General features: G+C 44.9%; 1 protein-coding gene across 4 annotated transcripts in view; it reads right to left on the reverse strand.

Moving 5' to 3' along the window:
- The window catches only part of LRRC45 (leucine rich repeat containing 45), a 446,362-nt gene that overhangs the window by 405,668 nt on the left and 15,594 nt on the right, over positions 1-25,100 (reverse strand). Inside the window, exon 2 of one of the 4 annotated variants that reach the window (XM_078653776.1) lies at positions 805-861. The exons of the other annotated variants lie outside the window; for them this stretch is intronic. The gene's annotated coding sequence lies outside the window, so the exon portion shown is untranslated. The remainder of the gene's footprint in view (positions 1-804; positions 862-25,100) is intronic. 4 annotated transcript variants of the gene reach the window in all.

Raw genomic sequence — 25,100 nt, forward strand, 5'->3', positions numbered from 1 at the left:
CACCCACAAACACCTACAGAGAGCCCCCAACACACACCCACACTGCGCCCTTCCCACACACACTGCGAGCACCACCACACTGCGAGCCCCCCCACACACACTTTGAGCTCCCTCCACAGACTGTGAGCCTCTTCTATAAACTGCGAGTCACCTCCTACAAAGCCCCCTCCACACTTAGAGCCACCCAGCTCACACACAGAAAGCTGTCCCCTTGTTTGGCAATGTATAGTAAGCCCTTAGAGTTCTATAAATCTTTGGAGAGTTATTTTCAACTTTTTATTATGAAGAATATATTTTTTTGTAACTATACAATGGTGTACAATATATCTTATTGAAGCCACTCTTAGATGGACGCAGGCAGATGCTTAGAAAGTTTTTGAAACACCATATAGAAGGAGGTCAAGGTCTTAGAATGTGAGTGCATGTATTGTTGTAAAACATTAATAAGGTACATGTGGATGACACCGAACCATGCAGAGGCACAATATTGCACAGTGACTTTATTAATTTAATAAACCCTATAACTTCTGAAGAATATGACGCCACGAAGGAGACCCGACACAAAAACACTAGAGAGAACAGGCCCAAAAAATAAATACATTAGAATATAAACAAAATAGACTGAACACATATAAAAGAAATTACAATTACATAAAAATGTAAGAAGGAGACCCGACACAAAAACACTAGAGCGAACAGGCCCAAAAAATAAATACATTAGAATATAAACAAAATAGACTGAACACATATAAAAGAAATTACAATTACATAAAAATGTAAATTACAAAACACACCATCGCTTACCTGCAAGTCGTCACGCCACGGAGGAGACCCGACACGGAAAGTGCCGTCGCCAAATACCTGCAAAGAACGGGAAAAAAAAATTAAGATCGCGTACCTGAAATCCCTTGTACCACGGAGACGGAGACAGACAGCGAGCCAAGGATCCCGACCGAAAATAGTTACCCCCACCGTGCCGTCGCCAAATACCTGCAAAGAACGGGAAAAAAAAATTAAGTCAACAAACATTTCGGCTGGGGCATTCAAAAGGGACAGTCATTTATATATTACAAAAGACACCATCGCTTACCTGCAATTTGTTCCGCCACAGACAAGGAGGATGCTTGTGATGTGCGTCGGTGAGAGGCTGAGGTGCTTCCGGATCTCGGGAACGGCCAGGCACCCGCCGCGCTCACACAACACCTGGGTCAGGAAGGATGAGATGGCAAGGTCGGACATGGAGGGCTGCTTGGCCGAATCTGACTCTGTGCTCTTCTTCCACATGGCGAGGATGAATGACTGAAATCACGTGTATAGCGCCTCGTACGCCCAGGGTGCTGGTGAGCGCTTCTGAGTTGCGTTATCTAAGGCTGTCAACAGGAGCAGTGCATGTGGCAAGTCGCTTCCGAGGCCATCAGTGTAAATAACTGCATGCAGGCTGGCATTTCAAAGCCAGTGCGCCTCTCTGAGTAAGAGTGTGGGTCACTCCGCTAGCTTGTGTGGAAAGTATCTCCTTGGTTTTCCGGTGCCACCAGTCACCCGTAGAGCTGGTGCTTTTTTTTTTTTTTTTTAGATTAACACGGTTTGTCAAATTACTCCTGGAGTTGGTGAACTGAGTGCCGTAGGGAGCGTGCCCGTCACTGTCTAGAATTGGTCTAAACTCAAGAGACGCCGCAGACAAGTAGGTCACTCCTACAGGTGGTGTACTGTGTGACGCCGGGTGCGTGCCAGTCACTCCCAGAGTTAGTGCACCGGGTACAGCCTGGGCTGCCGGGTGCGTGCCAGTCACTCCTAGAGTTGGTGCACTGAGCACAGCCTGGGTTGCCGCGTGCCTGTCAGTCGCTCCTGGAGCTGGGACAGGTCTGCCTTTGGTTTGCCAGGTGCATGCCGGTCACTCTAGACAACAGCTGATGTTCCCGGGAGGCTGGTCGGATACCGGTCACTCTCTCGCTCCTCTCTGTTTGCAGGACGCTCGTGCCTCCGACTGGCTCCCGTTAGTCTGTTGTTTCCCTTCAGTCGTCCCCGCCCTTCCTCTTCTTCTTACAGCAGACTGAAGAAACGAAACCGAACCAGGGAGGGCAGCAGAGGGCGGGGCAGCGGAGACTGCCGGTGCGATGGAAACAACGCAGAACCTTGGTCTGTCTTATTATCCCCAGTAAAATGCCATTTTCAAATGTTTGTAATTTAAATGAAGTTATTTTGTGTCAGTCCCATGTGCCTTGTGGTGGCAGATCGCCCTATTTATGAAGGGAAAACATCCGTTTGGTTCATCTATGAATCTGTGTGTAGGCTGACGAAACGAAGCTGCGGCCAATCGCAGCACGGCTCCAGCGATGACGCGGCGGCTCGAGAACCACTCCTAGCGCGGCGGCACTGAGGGGGCTCGACCGCCTCAGCCAATGGGAGGGCAGCTCCTTCGTTCTTGCTCTCCGCGGCCCCGGCGAGGTCCTCATGTTATTCTCGGCCCCAGGCAGCGGCGGCAATCAGGGAGGCAGGGTTTGCACCGTAGTAGGAGGCGGCAGAGCGCTCGGGGTGCCACTAGTGCCTTACCAGATTCGGGGGCGTTCCCGGCTTTCGGCTGACGTCGCGTGACGTCGGCAAAAGCCAAAGAATCTCGGGAACGCCCCCGAATCTGGTCCGGCATTGACGGACAGGCCCCTCGTCCAATGGCTAGGCTCCATTTATGGAGCCAGCCAATGAATGACGAGGGCCGACCCAAACCCACACTACAGTTCTCATTAGGTTTTCGCCTGCGCGAAAAAGCTGCGCAGAGCGCAGCTTTCGCCAGGCAAAACCTAAAAAGGGGGTGCCATCCATGTGCTGAGATTTCGAGGATTGTGTAAATGCTATTGGTGCCAAGCGAGAGCCCGTGCTTACCTGTGTATTTCGAGGCTACAGCAGCAGTTTTACTCTCCAGCAACCTGGCAGAAGGAAATCATAAGTTCCATGTATGAAGGTAGTACTGGAACTGACCCACTACTGAGAAATAACTCCTGAAAGCCCCTGGGACAGTAAAAGGAGGGCAGCAGGTCAGCTCTGCATGCACCATTTCCCTGCACGCTGCAAGCAAGTTAATTTAGGGTACTGTGTCATTTTGGCCATCTGTGCCAGGAAACATGGGTAAATTAAGCTTCCCAGAATTCCCTTGCTTGCTATACATGCCCTTGCACCTCCAAGGCCTGGCCGTTCACCTCAGCTGCAATACCAGGTCACCATTCACTGAATTTACAGTGGGCAGAGATGCATATAAAAATATCACGCACCAGGTCGAGGGGGAAATTTCAGTTAAAATTTGACAAACGTACCAGAGGAGCTTTTTTAATGCACAAATGGGAAAATGTGGTCCATTTGAGTGGGAATAAGCAAACCCAATCAGGCAACACTATTCTGCACTCACTCTGAACTCCTGGAGGAGCATGCTTTTAAAGTGCATGCACAAGCAGTGTCCCCAGAACTTGGCGCCCAGGGCTCTAGAGCCGGCTCAATCCACTCAAATGTAGTGCTGAATGAAAAAGAAAAATATAGTTCCTTAAACGTGTGCAGTGGAAGAATAGGACAATCAATCAGATTTAAAGAGAATATGCTTCAGAGGAGAGACAAACAAGAAAAGGAAGCCAAGCCATTGAATAAGAAGCTAGGAAACTAGAGTAATATTAAAGCCAACCAATGGTATGAAAGGGGTGGGCTGGAAGTTCACAATAGGTCACCTGCAACTATGGAAGAATAGGACACTCAAACAGATTTAAAGAGGCTATGCTCCAGTGGAGAGACAAACACAAGAAAAGGAAGCCAAGCCATCGAATAAGAAGCTATGAGCCACATGTACGACCATTTCATTTTGCGACTAATTTTAGCAAAATGAAATGTACTAACGTGTCTCAGATACATTAGCGATTTCCAATGGAGGCGCAAATTGTTATGTTTATGCTAAGTGTCCCTGCGAGGACACAGTATGTTGTGTCGCAGTCCTGCGTCCCTGCGCGGACCCCGTACTGTCTCTTGAGGTGTTGAGCTGTCAGCTGTCCGTTGACAGTTGACAGTTGACTCCTGACTCCTGACAGGGCTTCTGTTTGATGTACGCTCCGCTTCCACGGAGCCTGTGTTGGCCTTTGAATAAAGATATCTCTGCCAACAAACAAGCTTGTGAGAGTCTTTACAACTTGGCGACGAGTGCCAACACCGGAATCCACGCAGAAGAGCAAGTTATATTTTAAGAATAGACAAGGAAGAAATTAAAAAAGAATCAAATATTCATGGACTAAAAATAAGAAAGAATTATAAACAAAAACATAAGGAAAACATTGCACCACAAGAAAGGAGAAAGCTTAAGAAAATTTTGGAAAGAAAATTTAAGGTCAGTCGAAATAACTACCTGATTATAGCAATGTGAGGCGGGAAATCATTTTGAGCATAAATCTCCACAAGCAAAATATACTTTCTGAGGAAAAGTTCAAAATTTATTGGAACCGCAAAATGAAGTGAAAGAGTTGCTGTGTGTTAATTACTTAAAGATTTGACTGAAAAACAATAATTTGAAGTGAAGCACCATAGCTAAAGAAAAGCTTAACTGCAGCCTTGACGGTTTAACGGATCAAATGGCATCCAACAGTCAGCAGGCAACCGCTACATCAGCTGAACAGGTGAAGCCATATCATTGTGACGACACAGCGTCGACGCAGAAGGAAATAGAATCTACAACGGAGGTTGGCACTGCATCTTGAAGGCACTGACGCAAAGCACGCTTACGTGCCGCCATCTTTGAATCGTGTTTTGTGATCGCATTACACTTAAAATGTGGCACCGCCAGTAAAGATTACCGGGAGCAGATGAAAAGCATACGCGCACAACTAACGGACTAGAGCACAGAAAGGTACTGTAAAAAATACATTTATTTGGAATAAACTTCAGGCCTAGCAACAGCGCTACTGCAATTAAAAGCGTTATATAGGTTATGACGGAGGAAGGCACTCTATGTAAAAAAAACAAGGAATGAATGCCGGACACAGACAAGCAAGCACACGCGCACAGCTAACTAACCAAAGCACGTTGAGGAACTGTGAAAAAAACGATTTATTTGAAAAAGACTCTGAACTTATCCACAGGAAAAAAAACATAATAAATTCAAAATAGCTTCTCTTGGAACACTTATTTAGGCAATTCAAAACTAATACTCTATTCCAAGGGCAATAAAGAACTGTTTGACACATATAACTTATAAAGGAATTAAAAAAAAAAAACTCAAAATGGCTTCAGGGTACTTGTGGAACATGGTATCTCCACAGGCATTTCTACCCACTGGTGGTGAACCCTTATTACCTTGGGAAGAGTGGAGAGAATATTTCTTGAATTATATCTCAAATTTCGACGATAATGATGAGTTCAAAGCAGAAAAGAAATATAAAATGTTATTACATTGTCTAGGTGCTGGTGGTATCAAGGTATATAACCGCATCAACAAAAAAACAAGAGGTGAAGGTGAGAAAGATGTTTCTGAAAACGCAATTGATGACTTGAATACGTATTACAAACCTACTGTGTGCGTGGGAGTTGACAGATATAAATTCTTCCACCGAAGCAGGGTAAGGAAGAAACCATTGAGGACTATGTATCAGCCTTAAAACATCTGGACATAAATTGTCGCTTTGGTGACTTACACGATGAGTTTATCAGAGATCAAATTGTAATGCAGGGGTCAAATGCAAATATACAAGACAATCTTTGGGCAAAGGGCGAATACCCCTTACAAAACATAATTGACATCGCCAGGAAAGCGGAACTCACAGGTCGCTGTGCAAAAGCTGTGCTAAATGAAAACAAAGAGAAAAAGGAGACAGACACTGTGAACAAGATTACGGATAGCAAAAAATACATGAAACCGTCATGGAACAACAGAGGACCAAACAATTGGTACAATCAACCTGAAAGTGGAAACAAGAGACGCTGCTATAGATGTGGAAGCACATCACATATGGCAGATGACACTAAATGTCCTGCACGCGGAATGAGATGTTCAAATTGTGGAGTAGTCGGACACCTTCAGAGGGCTTGCAGAAGGAAAAATTCACGACGCGTAAAAGTGTTAGATGAAGACGAAGCAACTTACCAAGGAACTTCAGATGAAGACGATATGAACATGTTCGTGCTCAACATAGAGGACAAACAAGTGGATCAAATCAACAATATCAATTCAAATAAAAAGAAAAAGCCCATCTGTGAGATGAACATAGGAGGAGTTGACATCAACATAGTAGCTGATTCAGGATCACCGTACACAATAGTCAACAAAAACGTCTGGGATGAAAAATTCAAACCCAGCATAAGTGGACACCTAAATAAAGCAGACACCATCATCAGCAAGTCATTTACAGGTGAGCCTATCGATGTCTGTTCAGGGAACTAGACTTTGAATTCAAGGGAAGAGTAGCCAAAAGGAAGTTGTATAGATCTAAGGTTGATCCTTCAGTGCTGGGATGGATGGATCAAGGGAACCTAGGCATAAATCTTGATCCTATCCAGCCAGACCCAGTCCTTGTGATCCAGGAGAACGACAACTTCGGAGATGTGATGTTAAAAAAATATCCCAAAGTATTTAGTGGAGAAATTGGTGCTCTAAAAGGGTATCAATACAAAATCATTGTGAAACCAGACGCCATCCCAGCAGTGCATAATTCTAGAAATGTACCCCTCTCCATTAAGAGATGAGGTCAAGGCTCAACTGAACAAATTATTAAACGACGGCATAATTGAAGAAGTGGAAGCTTCTGAGTGGGTCGCACCCCTGGTCATAGCCAAACGACCTAATGGGAAGTTAAGGTTGTGCATTGACCTGCGCGACCTCAACAGCAATATTGTCATATAACAATTTCCTCTCCCAAAGATAAGCGAGATGCTTACCACAACTAAAGGAGTAAGGTGGTTCACAACTATAGATTTGAAGTCGGCATACCACCAGGTGCCCCTACATCCCGACAGCAGGAAACTAACAACCTTCATAACGCCCTTTGGTTGTTTCAGGTTCACCAGAGTTCCCTTTGGATTGGCATCTGCTGCCGCGATGGTACAAAGGCTAATGCATAACATCTTTGATGGGGTACCTGGTATACTAATTTTCCAGGACGATATCCTTGTAATGGGAAAAACAAGTGAGGATCACGATACAAAGGTCAAGCAAGTCCTAGAAATTTTGGATAATAATGGGCTAACTGCAGAGCATGAAAAGTGCAAATTCGCGTGCAAATCGGTAGCTACCTGGGTCACGAAGTCACTGGAGATGGTATTAGTCCAAAAAAAGAACTTTTGAATGCTAATGAGAATTCACCAGTACGCAGTAACAGGGACGAAGTGAGATCATTCCTAGGGCTGATTGAGTTTTATGCTAAATTTATGAAGAATTTTTCGAGTAAGATACAAATTCAAATTCATTAAGCTTTATTCGATTAGTAAAAACAGAATCATAAAAGCATACATTTTAAAAACAACATGATAAAATGCCGTGGGCATATAAAATTGATACTTTAAAAAGTAACTAGTTTTGATGTAAATTTCAATAAAATAAAAAAAAAAAAAAATAAATAAAAAAGTAACTAAAAATAATACAGTACTTGGGACACTTACTCACAAGAACAAAATAAATTAATGTGAAAACAGGTAATAACACTTGCTAAACTGGTTATTTACAAGTTGTTCTAAAATTACATCGAGGTCCTGAGCCTAACAACCGCTTTTAGGTAAGTAGATACGACTTTGATGACGTGTGCGTTTTCTAGGGTTTTAAATTTATTATAGGCCACTCTGCAGGTTCGTATGCCCCAAATCTTCAGTAGAGGTTTCAAGAAGCTTTCCCTCGGGAGCAAATAGAACCTGCAGAATAATATACAGTGAATGTTGGATTGGGGTGAGATGTTATCACACGGACAGGTTTCTATATTTCTGGTCCAATCGTTACATTGTGGGAAAGTAATTTAATCTAAAAAAAGTATCGGTGCGAAAGCGGATCAAGAGCATACAAGTGAAGGGGGATGGTTCTAAAAGTAAATACTGTTGTACCCCTTCAACATTTATAGTCAGTTGGTGCTCTAAGACCGTGCGCTTACCCTTTTCTACAGACCATCTTTTACTGTCTAGGTACTGTAAGACCAGTTTTTTAAGAATAGCTCTGGGCACGGTCTTCATGCTTACTGGGTTAGAAAAGTATTCCGGGTGCCCGATATCGTTGAGCGTTTTTCTCACATATTTAAACCATTTGATGTTATCAGCACCGGCCAAGCTGAGACAATCTTTTATAACATCTCTGTTCAAGCTTGTCTCCTGCTTTGCCCAGACATTGTGCCACAGTAAAATAGGTGAGGATTTTATAGTGTCCGTAATATGTGAAAGACCTAATTCACTGTGGACAACGTATGTTGCAGTGCCCCTGGGGGCTGCCAGTAAATAACGAAGGAAAAAATTCTCCGAGCGTTGGAGAGTATCTACATGCTCAATCCCCCAAATCCCAGCTCCATATGTGCCGGTTGACATGCATTTGGCTTTATAAATCTGTAAGAGGGCTCTAACCGGCCTTCCTCCCAGTTTTTTAGCAAAGTTAATCAATGCACCCGTGGCCCTAGAGAACGCTAGGCCCCTTGCCGTTACAGTTGCCTGCCAAGTGCCTCTTCTATCAAAGTTGATGCCAAGGTATGAGAACCTATCTGTATTCTCCACTTTTCTCCTGTTCAGGAAAATTGGGCGTTGTTTCATTCTAGTCCCAGTTCCACAGGACATGGTGAAAGTTTTGGAGACATTTACGTGTAGACCTCTATTTTTCATGAACTCAGTGAACTTCCCTACTGCCCTTTGCAGTCCTACCCTTGTGACATTATAGCGGCATCATCCGCATATAAAAGTATAGGTATTGGGATTCCGTTAATTGTGGGGTAGTCATGGTATGTTTCATTGAGATGTTGGTCAACTGCATTTATGTATAGGGTAAAGAGCAGAGGTGCTAAGATTGTGGTAAATAAATAAATAATACCTCTCTTTTTGACTAGACATATATCATAACAGATAGCTCAATAAATAAGAGTCAAGATTCGAGGTAGTAGGAGTTTTGCAGGTTTAATACAGCATAAGGACAGGAACAGGACAACCTGCATAGGAATAGGATGACAGGGCCCAGCAGCTGCTGGGGCTGGATCTGGGATGAGCGCGCTGACTTTTAATAACAATACATGAGCATATATACATAACGCAAACACATAGCATTACATTGCAGTAGGCGTAGCAGTGGGTGGAGCAGAAGGCGTGACGCGTAGCAGTCGCGAAAGATAAGGGCGAAAGTAGGTGTAACGGGGCGTATACATAGACATGTGATGCAAACGTAACAGAATATGTCATGAATGGGGCGGAAACCATGGAGGGGGCTACCTAAGGAGCCGGGACCTCTAACCTGATGGTGCGCGCAAACTGGCAATGACGTATCACTAGGAGAAGCTGGGGGCTATGAACTCTGTGAACTCTGTGCTAGGAGCAGAGACTGAAGTCTGGAGAGTCAGGGCGACATGTACCTAAACAGTATCTAGTATCTGATGTTTAGAGAACATGTTGATATAAACTAGAAGTTAGGAGGGGAAAGGCTAACTTAATTCTAAGACTGGACCATGCATTATTCTACATGTAGTGCGTGATGAAGAATATTAAATGACCATTGAATGCAGTATTTCTCTAACGTGGAGACGTGAAGGCTAGACAATGACGGAAACTATTGATGCAGTTCAGTAGCTTAGGAATGCAGAGAAGGAGGACTGAACCGATAACTGGAATCATAACATATTCTTGGCAGACTCAGAGACTGAGCCAGGCTGGGCCGGGCACTGCAAGGCAGGAAGTAAGTGAAGGGTCGAGGATACAGGTGGAGGCTGTATCGCTCCTCAGCGAGGCTTCAGGAGACAGGAGCTGAATCTGGTGTCCAGGCCCTTTTGAGGCCTAGAAACGGGGACTTTATAATAGAATAACGTGCACACTGAGAAACGTGGCAACGTAGCTTTACATAGGCCTGATATTCGTAGTATTCACGAGGACTGGAAACTGGCATACTAGAGGTGGACACAACTGTAATTGCGTCATTAATCGAACATGGGGAATGCATATGCATATTTAATCATGCACACATAACATATGATGGATGACACGTAGGGACACAGAACATGGCAAAATTTACTTTTCCACATTCCCTCCTTGTCACTACGTTTCCATCAGGAAACATCAATTTTCATGATACCGTCTATCATTTCATACAGTATCATTTGTTCGTCTCGAATTATCCTGGAACGGGATTTAGAACGGGGCTTGGGACTAGGAATACAAGAGGTAGCACAAATGCCGCAAATCGCAGGGCCACATTGTATACAGAGACAGCAGCTGAATATGATCGCTACTGCAATACCTAGAAAGGACAATATTTTCCATCCCCATGCGGAAATTATATTCCAGAACCAACCGGACCATGTCCAGGTGCCTGGATCTTGGTGTATCAGATGGGCAATTTTATGGAGTCTGGTTATAGCTGAATAAACAGACGGCGCGTTATTTGGAATGAAAATGCAGCAACTAGATCCGATACAGGCCCCGCCCCTATCGGCCAGTATGACGTCAAGGACGAGACGATTCTGTAAAACGACAAATCTCATAGCAGATTGCTCTTCGGTTAAGTTACCTAGAGCAGAGGCAGTCTCATTTACTACAGCTTCGAGGGTTCTGGTTAACCTACGGATCAGTTTACTATTCTGGATAGGTCCTATAAAGAAAAAGAACCCTCTGTTGAAATCTGTATACTGTTCTAGAGCAGTTTCAGTATAATCGACAATTGGGGACTCCCTTCTATGTCTAATGTGTACTAGATGTGTATTTCTATGATAATCAGGTGGGGCTAGAAAAACTGGTGGCAGTAGGAAGGCAATGTAACAGGTTCCCTCCCAATCGAGGGGCAAACGAACATATGCAGTTTGACCACAAATAAAATAAGAATGACGTGAAGCTTTGAAGATAGATTTCCCACTGTCACTATACTTGACAATAGTAGTACATTCACTATGTCCTACATGTACAGAACCATAATTTCGGACACATAATTCGCCTTTGACTGGTAGTACTGAAATAGCAGGTAAGTCTGGAGTAGTATCAGACTGAACATTCAGGACCATGAAATTCGAAGAATAATTACCTAAATTATACACTTCATTTTCTAGATCTAAACCTGTTCGGTGGGGAAGACCTTGCTTGTCTGGAAAACATGTACTGTTAAGAAAAGACATATCTGTTGAGGATGACGTTAACGTGGACCCTGCTCCACACGAACCATTATGTGAAAATGGATAAGGAAAAAGTGGCAGGACTCCCTTCGGTATCTGGAAAGGGGGGAGTCGACCACACACCCAACAATTAGTGGTATTGCTGGTCTGGTGTGAGTAATGTAACATGCGGATGAATGAGTTATTACGCATGGCGAGGCGGTAAGAGAGTTCATGAGGAGGCAGATCACTAAACGTGTGCTCTACTGTAGCATTAGCAGACTTATTTACATGAAGAACTGGGAAATACAAGTAGAATGCATAACTCGTGCAGGAAATCATAAGGCTGGAAAACAATATGAAACATAGAAAAACGATACATCGGATTGAGTTTTGACTAACTCTCTCACTATGGGGGTCTATTTTATACATGTCAGAAACAGTCTAACCGTTTCACCTAGGGGAGGACTTAGACAATCAAACTGACTGACTTATTTTACTAGACCTTAATTTCTGTTTATACTCCTGCTGCGGAGTTTTCTCTAACAGGGGAGGGGTTGTAGCAATGTCTTTTGCGGGACAGTCCTTGAGAACAATGCCTTGGCAATCCTTCAAATCCTGGGAAATGTTCTTTAAGACGGGTTTCAGTCCATTAAAAAGTTTGACATGAGAAAGGTGTACCCAGCCTTCGCGTCCTTCCAACTTCACGGCTGTACGGGTAGTGAGGAGGACCTGTCGGGGCTCTTTCCATCGAGGCTCCAGCGGACTTGATCTGTCAAAGTTGCGGACCATCACCATGGATCCTGGAACGATTTCATGCGGTGCCACCTCGGTATTGTCTGGAAATGCGGCAGCAACCTGTGAACGACATGAGTTGAGGGCAGACATCAAGGAAGCTAGGTAATCTGTCAGCATATTACTTGAAACATCGGTAATACTTCGGGGTCTAGGAGTACCCCACATGTTAGGGGGGCGGCCGAATACGACCTCATACGGGGACAGACCTGATCTGGAATGTGCGACCATGCGCATATAAAACAAAGCGACTGGTAGAGCTACTAGCCAGTCCACACCTTTTTCTTTACACACTTTTGCAATACGGATTTTCAGGGTCTGGTTATGTCTCTCTACGAGACCGGCTGCTTCAGGATGGCGTACACAATGGAACTTCCACTGGTACCCTAACAAAAGGGAAACATGCTTCATGAGTTCAGATGAGAATGGCTGGCCGTTGTCAGAATATACGACTCTAGGGAGTCCATAACGAGGGAAGAACTCACGAACCAACTGCTTGGCAGTGGTCGCGGCTGTGTAATCTGGGACTGGATATGCTTCTGTCCACCTGGACAAAGCGCATACAACTACAAGGACATACTTGAAACCTCGACATCGCTCCATCTGAATATAATCCATCTGGAGGACTTCAAAAGGGTGGTCAGGAGGCTGGAATCCACCTTGTTCCACCGGGACACTTTTACCTGGATTAAACTGACAACATATCATACAGGTACGGACTTTCTGCTTGGCTGCAGCTCGTAAATGCTTGTTAAACCAAATGTTCTGGATACTATCTAACATAGCTTTTTCTCCTAAATGTGCTGGACTATGTGCGGTATTGATAATGACTTGAACCATAGAGTCGGGGAGAAACCATGTGGCTCTACCCTTCGTTAACCATCCTTGATCTGTCTGGACCCCTCCTTGTTCGGACCATTTCTTGATTTCTTCGGGAGTAGCATGTAACTGGATATCTATGACATCTTGTGTAGGGTCCTTAACTGTCATACATGTAGTCGGATCTGGAGTATGTGTCATGTTAACTGGAATGTCTAGAGTCTGTGCTGTAAGCTTGGCTGTGCGATCTGCTAGATCATTACCTTGAGAAATAATGTCAGTAACTTTCGTATGTGCTTTGCACTTCATGATAGCAATAGATGTCGGCAAGTGTATGGCATCTAACAGAGCTTGAATAAGGAGACCATGCTGAATCTTGGTTCCATGAGAAGTCATGAAACCTCTCTCCTGCCAGAGCACTCCGAAGTCGTGTACAACTCCGAATGCGTAGCGTGAATCTGTGTAAACATTAACTTTCTGGTTCTTGGCATGTATACAGGCTTGTGTCAGAGCAACTAGCTCTGTTGCTTGAGCGGACAGGGTATCAATAAGGTGTGTTTCAATAACTTCAGTGTCAGTAGTCACTGCATACGCGGCGACTAGTTCTCCTGTACTTGTTCTCATACATGAACCATCCACATAAAGTGTCAGGTCGGGATCTGGTAACGGAATATCTGTCAGATCTTGTCTTGGCTTTGTCGTAATGTTAACTACTTCCACACAGTCATGTGTGGCAGAATTCGAAGTAACTGATGGTAACAGTGTAGCAGGATTTAGAATGTTGCAGCGTCTGATTTCTATGTGAGGCTGGAACAGTGTCAATTCATAACCTGTTAAACGTGCAATTGTCAAGTGCTGAGTTTGTGTTCGGTTTAAAAGAACTTCCACCGAGTGTGGAACTTGTACTGTCAGGGAGTGTCCTAAGACTATGGAATCACTTTGTCGATAGCTAGGGCTGTGGCTGCAACTGACTTGAGGCACGCAGGCAGAGCCTGGGCTACAGGATCTAATGTGCTCGAAAAATAAGCACAGGGCTTGTATTGTCCTGCTTGATCTTGTGTGAGAACAGATAATGCTGTACCTTCGCGTTCAGTAACGAAAAGTGTAAAAGGCTTACTGTAGTTCGGTGTCGCTAGAACTGGTGCTTGGCATAGGGCTTTCTTTAACTCATTGAAACTAAGTGTATGTTCAGATGTCCAAGGGAGGACAGTCGATACGGCTGCCTCCTGTGTCGTTAACTGTATCAGTGGCTTGGCTAGAAATGCATACTGGGGAATCCATTGTCTACAGTAAGTAGTGAGGCCGATAAAAGCACGTACCTCCTTCTGGGTCTTGGGCTGAGGAAGACTCGCTATTAACTGGATACGGTCTGGTGTCAACTGCCTACCCCTCTTGGACAGTAAGTGTCCTAAGTATACCACTTGCTGGACACAGAATTGAAGCTTAGAAGGGGACACCTTGTGCCCCATCTCGGCTAGGAAATACAAGACTGTAAGGGATGCTCGCTCGCAAGCACGTTCAGAACGGGCTGTGATCAGTAGATCATCGACATACTGGAGCAGGGCAGTGTCAGTTGGCATGTGAATGTTGTCTAGTTGTCTCTTAAGTGCTTGACTGTAAATACTAGGACTTTCCGTGAAACCTTGAGGAGCTCGTGTAAACATATAGCTCCTTCCATTTAAACAAAATCCGAAAAGGAACTGGCTGTCTGGATGAATAGGAACACTGAAAAATGCGTTCTTGAGGTCTATGACAGTGAAGAACGTGGCTTCGGAATCAATGGCCGTCAATCGGGAAGAGATGTCTGGGACAACTGGGTACTGAGGAATAATACATTTATTAAGCTCTCGTAGGTCAATCACTAATCGATATACTGGGGGTGCATTTGGATCAGTACGTTTCATGACTGGAATGATCGGAGAATTACATACATTGGAGTCAGTTTCTACAACCACTCCTTGAGCAATAAGCTCGTCAATAATTTTGGATAAGGCTGCTACAGCCTCAGGTGGCAATCTGTACTGTCTGATTCGTGGTAACACTACACCTGGCTTGAGAGTCACACGATAGGGTGTGATTTGCATGTAACCTACATCAGTTGGACCTTGCGCCCATAAGTGCTGTGGAACATTAGACAGTCTCGAATCAAAATCTCGTAATACATAGTGACCCTTAAAGTCACGTAGGAACAATCGTATTCCCTCTGGGGAACAGCATATAACTGCACCTAACTCTTTCAGTGTCTTAATGCCTAATAGGTTTTCTGGACATGACTTAGTAAGTAACAGATCAGTAGTGCGGGACAATGGACCTACTTCTAGAGTAACTGGCTTTGAAATCTCATTTACGATAGGTTTTCCTGAAAATCCAAGGGAAACATTTCTTGAGCCTGAGAGCGGAGCCCCTGGAACTTTGGCGTGACTAATTGTGGTCCTACTTGCCCCTGTATCGATCAAAAACTTTCTGTCTTTCCCTAATACTTGACTGTGAACATAGGGACCTTCTTGATCTACAGGTATCTCGATGAGAGGCAAGCCTACCTCCCTCTCTAGGCTGTTTCATGAATACTGCTGGTACTCTGGATACTCAGACTGTGCATACTGGTACATCTGCGATGTAACGTGCTGTGTTGCAGCAATAGGCTGCGGTGCGATAACTGTCTGTGGTGCATTCTGTGACTGAGGAATCTGTGAAACTTGTTCTTGTCTAGGCGGACGTGGTCTTTCTTTAGTCTTACCAGTAGCTATGTTGTGTTTCAGAACTGCACACTCATTTATAAAATGACCTGGCTGTTTACAATAATTGCAGTTCCCTTTAACGGGAGCTGCAGGATGACTGGCTTGATTCGGACCCCTCTTCTGACTGTCTTGAGGAACAGATTGTGCAACTAGTACTTTCATTTTCGTATCTTTCATACGTTTTCTCTCGTGTTCTTGCTCTTCTCTGATTCTATTCTGGTGGTATTGAAGCATCTGCAACATCTGGGACGGGGTATTAGCTTGCCAGGTACTTTCGACTTTCAAAACTCGATTTTTAATTTGTGGGCTTGAATTCTCGACTAATTTAGTAACAAAAAGGTGAGGGTATGACTCACTACTTGTCTTGAGGCCACTGTTGATACTAAAACATTTTTCAAATCTAGAATAAAAATCACTAATATCCTCATCTTGCTTTTGTTTACAGGCTGAGATTGCATCCCAGTCTTCTTTTCTAGTTGTCAATAATCTGGGTAAAACTTGTATTAATAATTCTGGTAATTCTTTACATTTATCTCCAAGACCGGTACCTGGTACTCGTGCCTTGTCTTCAGCTTCTAGAACTGCCCAATCGATCTTTTTCTCTCCCACCTCCCATTCTTTTTCCTTTAGCTTTTCATACACCCCTGCGGGCAGCAGAACCTTTAACATTTTAATTATATCTGGGTACGTGTATTCTCCCATACGGAGCATGTCCTTTAATTCTCTATGGAACCCTGCTGGATCTTTGTCATGACAGGGAATTAATTTCTTCATCTCGAGGAGTTCCATCTTTGTAATCGGAGTGTATACAAACACTCGCTGCATTTCGCCACCCGTTCCTTTAACTGGGTGGACTTCTCGTAACGGATTCTGTCTCTCCATGTAAAATGGTTTACTTTCTGGAGGTGAGGCATGAACAAAATGTGGGTTCAGAAACGTTCTATATTTGTGGCGCTGTTCTAGAATGACACTAATTAAATCGGTACCTAGACCTTTCCATCTATACTGGAGTAACTCGTTCAGGACATCATGTAACGGACCTGGATCAGAGTGTTGACCCTCATACAAAGTAATGAGGTGCTGAATCATATACATACCCACCAGTCGTTGTTCGGCTGGGGGCATTTTCAGAAACATTTGTGCCACTATTTCGTCTGGAAAAGTGGTAGAATCAGTAATCCATCGGACTGCTGATCGGGCTAGTTCTTGTTCATGCATGGTACTTAACTCACTGTAACCGATTCGTGATTTCAGAATGTGATCGGTAGCTTGGAATACTTGTTCTAGGGAACCTTGTTCTGGTGCTGGATGATGGAAAGTAGACTTGTGTTCTAGGCGTAAATGGCGATCTGGAAATCTAGATTTTCCTACATACGCTATTCTGGCGGGATTCTCGTCCTCTACCTCTTCAGTATCAGAGTTACTTTCTTTCTCGCTTACTTGTGCTGCTTTACGTTGTTCGTGTAATTTTATTATTTCTCTACGGATTTTCTTGTACATACTCTCCATAGCACCGACGGTCTTGTGCTTACCCTCGGCTATATTATCACTCCACCTTGTCAGGGTTTTCATTTCGGCCGGATTTTTAGACGGGTAATCTTGTTCTCTTATTAGACAATTGATCAGGAACTTTAATATCATGAGCTGGATCTCGGCTTTCCTTTGAGACATGGCCTCGCTAATACTTTCTGGATCATCCCCTGTACGGATGAAACGATATATTCTGTCTAGATCTTCTTTCATATTCGGTAAGGTGACTAGATACTCGGCCACCTTTCTTACGCGGAATGAATATAAAACCATATTATCCTCGCCTGGGACTGGATCATAGCCGCATTCGGCAAGGGATTTTCTTATTTCTGCTACAGTCTGATGTCTGGGCGTACGCTGTGACGCTTGTGCATGTAATTCGGCTAACGTTAAACGCTTGTGTGGCGGCGGGGTTTGAGGAGTACCTCCCCCTGCGGCCCCTAAACTGGAGTCGTCTACTGAGGCTCTTCGTCCTGGCAGAGTGGGAAATGGAAATGTAGGCTGGACTTGTATGGCGGGCTGGACCGGGGGTACCGTAACAGGTACTCCGGTGTCTGGAGGAGCGGGAAGTGCCTGATTTACAGGGACTGGTGGAGCGCGAACAGGATTTGCATATTCTGGGACTGTGTCGTCCAAATAGGACGAAATAAAAATATCAGCTGCGGTCTGTTTGTGACGTAGTTTGGTCGGAACTAATGGTGGCGGGAAATTACTGGATGCCTCTGGGGTCGCTTTTGGCAAGCCCTCGGCAAGGAGAGGATACATACCCCTAATAAGGGCATGCCTCTGTCTGTCTGACTGTTCGACTTTGACTTGTTCACCTATCTCGATTAGTTCTTTTTCTTGTGCTCGTTCTAAGGATTCTCTACTTAATTCTGACTTTCTGATTTCCTTTTCAGTTCTTTTATGAGCTTCTTTGCGCCATAACTCGATGGCATCTTTCTGTGACTGTCTGGCTTTCTTTTTCCATAATGCTTCTTCTACTCGCATGATGCACTCGGCATCCCATGTACCCGATACGGGCCATCTATACTTTTCTTCTAACTGTTTGGTATACTCTACCCATAAATCTAGATACAATATGGCGCTTATGCCATGCTTCTGATACATAAAGTGACCTGGACTGTCCCTCGGCGGGACAGGAACTGCTTCTTCTAACAAACCCTTTCTAGTTTTTAGCTGACGTAATCTCGAAAAGAGAGACATTGTAAACTTGAATCGGAACACAATACAATACACGAGGAACAATAACAATTTGGAGAACAATTCAGGCATACCACGACATTGGAAATACATTGAACAACATCATAACATAACAGTTCGGACAGAATATTACCTGGAATACTGAGAACAGAAACACAAGAATTTCTCGAGAACGGAACAGACTAGAGTTACTGGATGCACTGCTGAAACAGTACGGAACATACCGGTCCCGTAAAGGGACGCATCAAGACCCGTATCCACCTAGGTGAACACTTCGTTTGTGAGTCTGTGTACCACCAACCCACGGACCAGAGTCAATTTAGATTGACCCTGTCTAGATACTACCCCAGTAATGGTACTCACCGGGCAGCAAAAACGGAAGGCCTCGGACTGGACTGGACTGCTACGACGACGGACGATGAACTTCGGACTTCAGTTACGGGTGGGCCTCCGGATACCTCGGACCTTGGACTCTTGGCTTGGGCTCTGGTCGGGACTCGCCGCGTTCCTCCACCGCCTCGTCTGGATGCTGGACCGCCTCCTCCGTCTCCTCCGTGGGCCTGAGGGATACTTGAAGCAGAAATATCTGCCGGTGCACAGAAGAGTTCCGTCACGACTGCAGAGGGTCAGGGGGTCGGCGTGGCTTCACCGACGCGTGGGGAAAGGGCAAGTCCCTATTCGGGCGCCATTATGTGGTAAATAAATAAATAATACCTCTCTTTTTGACTAGACATATATCATAACAGATAGCTCAATAAATAAGAGTCAAGATTCGAGGTAGTAGGAGTTTTGCAGGTTTAATACAGCATAAGGACAGGAACAGGACAACCTGCATAGGAATAGGATGACAGGGCCCAGCAGCTGCTGGGGCTGGATCTGGGATGAGCGCGCTGACTTTTAATAACAATACATGAGCATATATACATAACGCAAACACATAGCATTACATTGCAGTAGGCGTAGCAGTGGGTGGAGCAGAAGGCGTGACGCGTAGCAGTCGCGAAAGATAAGGGCGAAAGTAGGTGTAACGGGGCGTATACATAGACATGTGATGCAAACGTAACAGAATATGTCATGAATGGGGCGGAAACCATGGAGGGGGCTACCTAAGGAGCCGGGACCTCTAACCTGATGGTGCGCGCAAACTGGCAATGACGTATCACTAGGAGAAGCTGGGGGCTATGAACTCTGTGCTAGGAGCAGAGACTGAAGTCTGGAGAGTCAGGGCGACATGTACCTAAACAGTATCTAGTATCTGATGTTTAGAGAACATGTTGATATAAACTAGAAGTTAGGAGGGGAAAGGCTAACTTAATTCTAAGACTGGACCATGCATTATTCTACATGTAGTGCGTGATGAAGAATATTAAATGACCATTGAATGCAGTATTTCTCTAACGTGGAGACGTGAAGGCTAGACAATGACGGAAACTATTGATGCAGTTCAGTAGCTTAGGAATGCAGAGAAGGAGGACTGAACCGATAACTGGAATCATAACATATTCTTGGCAGACTCAGAGACTGAGCCAGGCTGGGCCGGGCACTGCAAGGCAGGAAGTAAGTGAAGGGTCGAGGATACAGGTGGGGGCTGTATCGCTCCTCAGCGAGGCTTCAGGAGACAGGAGCTGAATCTGGTGTCCAGGCCCTTTTGAGGCCTAGAAACGGGGACTTTATAATAGAATAACGTGCACACTGAGAAACGTGGCAACGTAGCTTTACATAGGCCTGATATTCGTAGTATTCACGAGGACTGGAAACTGGCATACTAGAGGTGGACACAACTGTAATTGCGTCATTAATCGAACATGGGGAATGCATATGCATATTTAATCATGCACACATAACATATGATGGATGACACGTAGGGACACAGAACATGGCAAAATTTACTTTTCCACAAGATGCACCCCTGTCTTACTCCTCTGCGAATCTGGAACTTATCGGAGCCCTCGCCCCCCCTTCCATATCTGACTCGTGCTCCTGCCCCTCTATAAAGGATTTGTTTATCTAAGCCGATCTCAGAGAGTATCGCCCAGAGCAGCTCATGGTCTACGCAATCAAATGCGGAACTTAAGTCCACAAAGGTCACAAAGAGCTTTCCTTTTTTAGCCTGAGGATATTTAGCTATTATTAGGGCTAGGTTTAAACATTGTTCTATGGTGCCTTTGCCTGCTCTAAAACCATATTGTAAATTTGAGATAACATCGTGCTCTTCTGTCCACTCCTGAATTCTATTTAAAATAATCCTCCCGGCAACCTTTATCAGGGCGTCGAGTAGTGAGATTGGGTGGTAACAGGAAGGGTCATTCCTGTCACCTTTCTTAAAAATCGGCACTACAATAGCCTCCGGCCAAGTTGAAATAAATCCGGAGGTATTTAAAGAGTTGAGCACGTTGGTGAGCAGGGGTGCCCATAGATCAATCTCGGATTTGTATACGTCTATGGGGACACAGTCCGGGCCGGGAGCCTTCCCCGAAGGGCTTTCCTTTAATGCCCCGAGGACTTCCTCACATTCAAATATAATACCTAACGGGAATGCACTAGATCTTTTATGCCCCACAGATGCACCGTAATCAGTTCTCTGTGTATGTCCAGAATCCACAGGTTCAACTTTGTCGTATAGGCTACTAAAGTGTGTGGCCCAAGTATCACCCGGAATTGCTAGGTCTATTTGGGCAGCCTGCTTACTTTGCAGGAAAGGGGCATTTACTGCCTTCCAAAAAGCTATATTGTCCCTCCTCTCGGATGCTTCCTGAAGGGCCAGCCATGCATCCTTCTTTAGTTGTTTTTTCCTGCTTGTTAAAGCAGCACGATAAGAATGCCTGGCTATCTGGATTTTTTCCTGGGATCTTGGGATGATGTGTAAGGCCTCTTTTAATGCAGCAAGTGCCACCCGGTTCAAGGTTATAGGGGGGGACTAGGAAGAAGACCTCACTGGTTATCGTTTTTAATATCACCTTCCCCACATGACTACACCCCTTACTCTCCCCCTCACATGCACACAACCGTTGGCTTGAACTAAAGATCTCCGACAAAGAGTGCCTTTTAGGCGCCCGTCAGGCATTGCAGCGCCAGTCTGACGAGGAGCAAGAGGCCAATGATGAAGCTTGACATCTAGCTCGCTGGGTGTGTGAGGCCTCTCAGTTCTAAAAAGGGAGCCTGCTGCTCCCTGACTCCACTCTCTTATCCTGTTTACACACTCCTTCCCTCTCTAGATGCTCCCGGGGAACTTTGTACCCTCTGTGTTTCATGTTTGACTGGACATGTACACTGGACCCCGCTAAATATTGTCCAGAACTGGTTCCCTCCATTTGTACTGAATTAGATTTTAAGGTGACAGAAATAGGATAATGGTCACTTAGGACAATGTCTAGTGTATCCCAGTTAAGTATAGTCCCTGGGTACCTTGACGATAGAAGTATAAAATCAATGGTTGAATTACATCCTCTCCCGTTAAAGGTGGGTCGGAAGGGCTTAATTGGCGAGCATAATTCATTGACATATGACGGAACAAAATGGGAGGTCAGAGTGTTCAGAAGGTCCCCTAATTTGGAATGATAAAAATGGGTAGGAGCATCTTCCTTGTTGTCTCCCAGACCACAAATGCCCGCCTCATCCCGGGGACACAGAGGGCAGTTGAAATCCCCTGCCCATAAGAGGGCCATATCTCCGTCCATCTGCTCCTCTATTTTTAATAAGTTTAACCTAAGGTTATTAACAACTGTTTCAGTTAATGAGGTTGGAATATTATTATAAAAGTTTACCAATGTCAGATTTTTTAGAGCTCCCCAGGAGGTGACAATATTTTGGTAAAACTCTGTGGATGTGAACTTTATGTCTGTGGATCCTACATTGGTTGAAATGTATGTACTTAATCCCCCCTTGTTTCTGCCGTGCAAACTAGGCGTGGCTGGTGTATGGAAAAGTCTTGTAACCCAAGAGGTGTGACTCATTAATGGTCCACGTTTCTTGTATGCATACGATACTATATTTGGTTACAGTTTCCAGCCATAGGGGATTAGTGATTTTGTCAGACAGACCCGCCACATTCCAACATAAGATGTTATTGATGGATTGAGCCTCTGTGATGGACACAAGACTATCAGCCCTTACTCTTGAACCCTCCAAGATGCCCGGGGCTGATGTGGGGCTTAGGTACAGTTGGTGCTCCTTGTGGTGTGTTAAGAGCTTGATTATGGGTGTATTAACTGGCTGTAATGAATTCGGATTGATAGACTCACAGATTATAGGGGAGATATTAGTAGCCATATTGATGTGCCGGGTATTTACAAAATCCTTTCCCTGTAACTTATATGATTTATTCAGTGTCGGGTTAAACTGTTTGTATTGTTGTTCCCTCTTACTGGTCTCCCTCAAATTGGTTTTTACCTTGAGTTCGTCATGAGCGCCTAAAGTCACTGCTTAGTTGATGTTAGGCAATATAGCCTTAGCTTTATGGCTTATGTGTTCTTCCCTAACCCGGCACCCTCTCTTTAAGCCATCTTGTTCAATGGATGTTGTTTCCGCATGGGATTTGCTATGATCCATTGATTTGATCAGTTCACCCTCGTACACTCCCTTAGGGGCCGCTAATGTTTCAGTATGTTTAGGTGCGTAGTGGTCCATTGGCGCCTCATTAATAAGTCAGTCTACCCCTTCCATTCCAGAGAGCATGGCGAGACGATTAAAGGTAGGAATGTTAAAACTAGGGCCTGCTGCATTACACATATATGGATTCCGGGGTCTAAGAGGATTAGTCAGTAAGGATTGGGGATAGAAGTAACTTAAGTCATGTGTCGATATTCCTTCCCCGCCTCTCTCAAGGTACCAGTCTCTAATATGGGCAGTTACCCTGCGATCCCTAAAGGTAATAATAATAACATCCCCCTGTATGTCTTTTGGTCTGTGCCCCACCCAGCCTAATCTTCTTATGTGCAAGATTTCACCATCTATATTTGGCGGTAATGACCTGTTCTTTCTCAGCCAGTGGACTACTTTGTTTTTAAGTTCTAGGTATCCTTCTGTTTTCCCGGCTACCAGTTCCGGGACCCCGGTAAGTACTACGACGTAAGGTACCAACTCCGGTGGGAGATCTATTTGTTGTGGGGTTCCTCTTAAGTTCTTATCAGAGGGATGCACCCTAGCAGTATTTCCATGAGTGTTGTCTGGTTTGCTGTCTTGTCCTCCAGCTCTTTCTCCCCCGAGTATCATATGGCCAGTATTTATTTTCGAGGGGGCCAGTGTATTCTCATGGGATGAGGGTAGTAGATCCACACTATTCAGTAAGTTAGTTGTTTTCAACCCTGTAGATATTACACATGTGGTCTGGTTCTGCCCGTGGGCTATCAGTTCCCTGGTTAATTCAGTGTTAGTTGCAGTCGCTTCCTCTATAGACCCCAATTGATCGGCCATTCTTTTCACCCTCTCCACAAGTGGTAATTGTAGAGATTTGACTAAATGTTCAATGTTTCCCATTAGATCTTGGGTAGAATAGGAATGTGGGGGTAAATGATAGGGCAAGGTCTTCCTTACAGCTATTCTTGGGCCCTTTAAGGGGCTCAAGAGTATTTTGGGTGTTTTTGTGCGCCTACCCATTTGGCTATTCCCCCCACGCTTTCTTTTTTTACAAGCCCTGACCCCAATGATTTATTTTGTATATTCTTCTTGGGGATGGGCTTAAAAGATGTTAGTGGTGTAAGCTCCTCAGAAATAATTTCTAATGGGGGTTCTATGTTTGAGTCATTGATATTATGCTCCCTGATTATCTCAGGTGATACAGTTAGGTCTTGTAACTGTAAAGGAATACTAGTTAAATCTTTTTCCGTGCCTTGTTTTGGTGGGGTGATCGCTAGCTGGATGGGACCCAGGGACGAGCGTTTATTATACAGGAGTTCTGAGGACAGACGACGCTCAGTAATAGCTATCTCGCGTTCTAACACTGAGGCGGCCCTGGTTATAAACTGATCTAATGTCCCTCTAACAGTCCCTCCCACCAAAGATTTCCTGCCTTTGCTGAGACGTGAATTCATCTTTCTGTGACGTATATTTACAAGGCTAGAGATAAGGTACAAGAATAATATCGGGATCGCGGGGAGTTATATTGATAATATTGTTACACAGTTCAAACTGTTACAGGTCCAGTCATTGGTGCCACTAATGAAGTGGTAGGATCTTACTTTGAATATCCCGAAGAGCAGATGTAAAGGGGGGGCCCAGCCCGGCCTCCTCTGGCCCCGGACGGCCACAGACAGTCCCGCCCTTGTCCCGGGCTTAGCCGGTGCAGCCCGCGCGTGTCCCGCGACGCGGAGGGAGCGCCGGTCCTTTGAGCGCTTTCCGGGCACGGAAGTGGGCGGAGGTGGGCAGGGTAATGTGGCAAAGGATTCTGGGTGCTGTAGTCCCCCCGCGCGGCGGCCGCGTGGTGTTCCTGGGGCCGCTGCGGGAGGGACCAACAGCCGGAGATGACTTCAAGCGCTAACAGCGCGATGCGGCAGGATGGCTTTCCAAAAGCGAAGATTATGTCCCAAAACGAGTGTCTGACAGTGTAAGATACACAAATTGAGACAACTTTTAAAATTGAAAAACAAGTTTGAATGGACATACGAGTGTCAACAGGCTTTCAACACACTGAAAAGGGAATTGTGTAAAGCCTTACCCTTACAAGATTTTGACCCTTCAATGGAAAACATTGTAACTACTGATGCGAGTTGTAAAGGGTTGGGGGCAGTGCTCACCCAGAAAAACACCCAAGGCG

Source organism: Lissotriton helveticus, chromosome 7, assembly GCF_964261635.1.
Source record: "Lissotriton helveticus chromosome 7, aLisHel1.1, whole genome shotgun sequence".
NCBI classification, from domain to species: domain Eukaryota; kingdom Metazoa; phylum Chordata; class Amphibia; order Caudata; family Salamandridae; genus Lissotriton; species Lissotriton helveticus.